Source organism: Leiobunum rupestre, chromosome 11 (assembly GCF_980474605.1).
Source record: "Leiobunum rupestre chromosome 11, qqLeiRupe1.1.hap1, whole genome shotgun sequence".
NCBI lineage: Eukaryota > Metazoa > Arthropoda > Arachnida > Opiliones > Sclerosomatidae > Leiobunum > Leiobunum rupestre.
In genome coordinates, this window is record NC_143394.1 from 52,353,808 (window position 1) to 52,359,807 (window position 6,000).

The following is a 6,000-nucleotide window of genomic DNA, read 5'->3' on the forward strand; positions in this document are numbered from 1 at the left end:
CTTTCCACATCAGTAAGGGCCAATACATGAACAAACCCATCGATTTCTTTATCAACGCTCAAATGAACATCAATTCCCGAAGACTCTTAAACCAAAGGTATTGTTTATAATTTAAAGGATCTTCGGGCTCCACTGTAGTATCTGGGAGGTACTGTTTTCGGAATCCATCATCCTATATATCCGATTGGTTGAACAGCTCTCTATACTATAACCGTTAACCTCAGCAAGTTTTTGAGGAAAGGGGAAACTAAAGAGCTCGATCGAAAACCTCTCTAGACAGCAGGTAGAACAATAACAAACGCAACTTAGAAGGAGAGGTTCAAATCGTTTTACCTAGTGCCACAAAGCTGTGATCGAACCCAACTTCTTTTGCCGCGAGGCGAGAGTGTAAACAACTTCAGCCCCCACTTTTGCATATTCCGAATAATGCTCTATTAACGTAGGTCAAATTAGTGGTATACCAAATATCGACGTTCTGGTTGCTGCGTTAGAAAATAAAAGTTAAATGGTATTTAACTTACTGTGCCATTTGTACTACCACCATACGACAGCAGCGTGTCATGTCACATTTCTTTTTAAATTTCCACCCAATACAAATCAATGGTCCTACTTTTCAATATCTCGTTTGGTATCGATACATGGAAAGGAAAGTGGGTTTCGTCAGCGAATCGGAAGACGAACCAGACGACAGAGAAGAAATCCTTTTACTGTTCAATTTGCAGGATTTATTCCTTTTGTGCGTTTTACTTTACGCGTTCTGTTTGACTGCCGTTTTTATCGAATCGTTTATATATTTTATCGTCGGAGAAAAGGAGAAACCCAGTAAAGTCGGTGGCAATTATAATTAGAGCAAATACAGAGGGAAAATATTGACTTAAGAGGAGAACAGAATAAGACTTTATAAATTCAATTAAAGCTTCGATAAGACCATTTTTTGTTAGAGGGATTACTGGACAAATATTTTCGCTTCGATCTGTTAAAGTTATTAACAAAGTTCGTAAATAAATATTTAAATTATAATGAAAAGTTGTGTCCTTGAGCTAATAATATCGTTATTCTGTAGCTAAAATCAATAATGTACTTATATATATTGATGGATAATGTCTAACTTGAGACGATCGTTGGGCATCGTGGTCTAATTTTCCCTCGGCGCGAGAGGGGGGAGGAAACCCGTTACCGACGTGCGCTTCAATGGCGTCGGAAGTCGAAGTTTTTGGGAACCAATTGACTTTCTTAAGGAAGGAGTTTACTCTTCGAGAATGGAAGGGATTATTGATTAATTAGTAAATTAAAAATGTCTTTGATTATATCTGTTAGTATAATTTATCAAAAATATATAAGAAACTTTATAGCGCAAAGTATCTGAATTTCCATCTGGCTAACTTTATCGAAAACGTTAAGCCTGTAAAAATGATGGCTTCAACCATAATCTCGGAAGTGACCCTTCACCTGACAGGAGTGGGATTACCTTTGTACACTTACTTTGTCTCGTTTGTTGTTCCCGAAGCGAAAAAATTACTTCGGAATTCTCCAATTTGTATCAATTAATTATTGTATAACTTGGTCGTAATTCCGTACTTTTTATTTTGAACATGTGTAGATAGACAACTCGAAAATATTTGACCTTTTGCAAAAAAGCAGGGTTCTTAAGATTTGAAGATTCGACGCAAGTCACTCAACCCAGCAGATGATGCAACAATAGGACGACCAACACCCTACAGCACTGGGAATAAGAGCGGATGCTCTAGCAACTCGAACCGACAACCTACCTACGGAGGTAGAGAGCCACTCCCTTCAGAAAGAGCGTCTAAAGGGGGACAACGGGCACACGGCAGCCCGCATAACCCAGCACAGCTGGCACCGGATATCCCGGTGGACTCCAAAAGGCTGGGAAATGGGTCCGCCGTGCCCTCATACGGAGGCCCGCTGCCCCACAGCAGACTACCCAATCCTCCGAGGCGGCCAGTCTGCCTGAACCCTCTCCGTTAGCCTGAGCCGAAGCTCAGTTATCAGCCCACACCTGACCGAAGTCGGAGGTGGAGATAGGACCATTGCTCGAAGCTAACATGTTCCAGTGCGCCACCGCCCTTTTGGGTTACAACAACGAGACCCCGACTCCCCGGTAAAGCCACCAGTTATTACACACTGACCTCTTGAGGGCCAACTTTTATCATAAGTAACGTAATAAAAATTAATACGACATTGACTATTGTTTTAATGATAATTTTCCTACCGAAGTTTAGTTCGACAAAGACACTCTCGCCCAGCTCTCAGTTGGACTTGCACGCTAACGAAGTAGTATATTATCGTCCTTGGTTGTCGTATATTTCGCTTGGGCGCTAGGGGGCTCTGAGCTTAAATAAACCTTGATTGCCCAATTAACTTGAAAATAAATTCGGTTATAAATTATGTTCAATTTCATACTTATGTTATTAAGTTACTTATGCTATTACAGGGTTGACACAAAATTTTCAGTTTAAAATTATCTGACCATTTTAAGATATTTCTCTGACTTTTTAAGGTAAGAAATATATTTTAAATTTAATTTTCATCAGAAGTAAATAAATTTAAATTTAAACTTTTTGTAATGTTAAAAAATTAGCCAAATTTTAAAGGAAATAATAGATGATCAAAGAAATTGTCATAGATCTAGAATAAAATTACCTTCAAACAGCGTCCAGAGAAAATCTAATTCCCTGACCTTTACCTGATTTTTAAGCCAATTTTTAAATTACCTGATTTCCCTGACGTGTGGCAACCCTGTATTATAACCATCAATTTAAATTTAACCAATTTCAATTTAAGTAGTTAAAATTAAATACGGCAGCCGCGGGCCAACATCTTTCCCGGGTATTACAGTCGTTTTTAAACGTAAAAAATTATTCTGCTATAAATGTTGCTACTTTAAATATTCTACCATTCGATAGAAGGTGTATCGTACAAATATTAACGTAATTTTGAACTACCTTGTCCCCAGCAAACGCCATTTCATTAATTTGAAATCCCTTTTGCCTAGGACCATTAGCAAAGGCAGATATTTCCTGGCTTTCTCTAGATATATTGATCGGTGATAGGTTAGATATAGAGTTTGTCTTAAAAATGGATTACAACTTTCATTGAGACAATTCGATTATTAAATTCAATGAGTAAAAATTTCATCCCCATTACTTTGTGAAGACCCACTTTCCTAAGAACTTAATAAAAAAATCGTCTGCTAACGCGCTACATCATTTGTATTTAACGTAACTAGCGCCAATCTTAAAAGTGTTAATTAATCCTGGTGGCAAATATGTTAAATTCGTTGATTCATCCTTAATACGAAAGTTCATACTCCTTTCAAGGAGAGACGACGGAACTGAAATCGTTGTGACGTAGATAAAGTGAGGTAACAGGGACGAAATTTTCCACCTCTGAATTTTGGAAATTTAAATAAAATATTTCCTAATTAAACATTCGTCTTTAATCTAACGTAACCATTTCGATCATCGTCATTAGTAACAACTTCCGGTTGAACGTTAAAATGAACATGGCGGCCAACTTGTTTTAAATAAATGTAAACATAAAAGCTATCGTTTGGATCGAAATCACTTGTTCTTTCAATGTAATACATTGACTTTTTAGCGAGCTTGAGTGCAGTTCCTAAGTTGGAGATCGTTTTTGCTATTACTTGAAAATACTGTAACGTGGAATTTTGGGATATTTTTCAAAATTTATTAATTTTATTTCAATTAACTACAATTTCTGAGGATTCAATGGTCAGCTGGGTTTATTGAGTTGGGAATATTAATCTAGGGGTCCAATCAAAACGTCGGATTTCAGTATTACGCGAAACAAGTTTTTAAAAATAAGAATACTGTCGTCTGCTCCCAAATGACGAGAAAACGTTATCATTCTACCCGTGACGCCGTCTATCTCTTGGAAAATCGAAAAATAGTCTGTCTAGCCCTATCCTCTATGGTCTTGCTCAATGTACAATCGTGGAAAAACTTAAATCGATTGAATAATAATTAATATGTTCTTTTAATATAAAAAAATGATAATGCTGAATCTAAAATACAACTATTGACCTTTGAACAATATCAATTTGGTAAGTTGTTTTCTTACACATTCTCTCATTGAAATTTTTGGCAATTTTTCTCAGCCTGAAGTCTGTGTAAAAGTAAATAAATTTCTTGACCAAGAAATTTAAATGATGGTTCCAGCCAATCTCTTGATCAAACATGTGATCATTCAATTCTGGGAAAAGTGTCTCATGATTGAGACATCTTCTGACGAGCAACTCAATTTTTAATGTAAGGCCCTTATTTGAAGAACCGTGATATTCAAGGTTTAAGCTTCTAATACACTTTTCAGTAATCTGAAGGATTGTGACTATACTCTCCGATAGATAAATTAACCCGCCAGAGTCACGTAAAAGTATGAACCCCTTTGACGTCAAGCAATAATCGTGGAAACTGCTATTTGTGTTTCCTTCTAGACTTTCCTTGCATGTTTCACATTTTAGGATTTTAAGGAGTTTTTTTTATCACAAATCCTCCTACATAATGAATGATGTTGTCTCTTAAAAGATTGGAGCCATCAAAATAAAAATCCAACTCGGTTTCATCTTCCAAATCACTTAAACCAGAAACTTGTTCATTTGACACGCTTGTTTCGGAGCTTAAAAAATTTGTTGACATTTCGCACATTATGACATATCTGGTATGGCTGTATCGTCGAGAGCTAGTACATTTGCACAGCCAGATGCTTCAAGTTTTGCCATAAATGTGCTCTTGTACGAGGATTTAAGCTGCGCCACAGTTGGATTATTATTGAAACCTCCCTTCGATCGTATTGTGCGGAAGAAAAGCTCTAGATGATCTTGGGACAGTTTGTACGTTGCAAGGTATCTGTAAATTAAGTTAAGATGTTATTCATGTTACTAATTTTAATATTAAGAAATTTGCACACTTTAGGGGACCATCAGGCTTTACATAAGTGTCAGCCAAGTACAAAACGCTTGTAACTGCCACAGCAAAACCAAGAGGTCCAGTTTTACGGTTAGATTCGCAAATCAAATTTCCTTCTGAATCAGCTAAGTTCAACATTAGTTCCTTAACTTCATTCAAATGGGCTCTCTTAATTTCTATATTTCTGATATTTATTGGAGCTTTGTATCCTTTGGCAAAAGGATTACGAGAATTAAGGATATCAAATGCCCTGAGAAATATACAAACATTAAAATCATGTCTACATGGTAAATTTAAAATATTTTTTCTCACCTATCAACTGTTTCAATGAAGTTAACTGTGCCATCACAATTTTTAAACTCTTGAACTTTAATTTGTTTAAGCAGTTTCATTGCGCTGGCTACAGAAGAGCTCAGAGTTTGAGCTGCTAGTTTCACTTTCATCTTTTGAGTTTGAAATCTTATGTGAAAGCGGCTGAGCTTATTGGCGATACTAATGCACCAATTCAAGTAATACGACCAATGCCCAAAAGATATCCTAATATATTTGTTTAACTTAGAAACTATACGTTTACATAACACTTTACTATTATTATGTTATGTTGTAACTTTTTTCTCTGGGTTAGCTATTCATAAAAACATTTCTACGGTTAAAAAGTACAGTTTGTCTAATTTAATTTAACCATTTACCAGGATTTGGAAAAACTGATTTAATTTCAGTTTTATTCATTACAACTCCCAGTCTTTGTGCCATAGCGATGTTAGATGAAAGACCACCACATATTAGAGCCACACATACAACACCCGTGTAGTGTAGAAGCTGAAAAGCTTCCTTTACCAATGTGTCCAATAACCAAGCTGGGGAGCCATGAATGAGGAAATGTCCAATTGGTAATTTCCAGCTTTTGTTTAGAGCAACAACCATGAAAACTAAAGCTGAAGTTGCTACTTCATTGTTGTCAGAATTAGTCTCTATCCATCGAAGGATTTACCCTTCCATCTAATCTCTTTCCGAGTGGACCTTTCATCTAACATTAAAGAGACTAGAACAG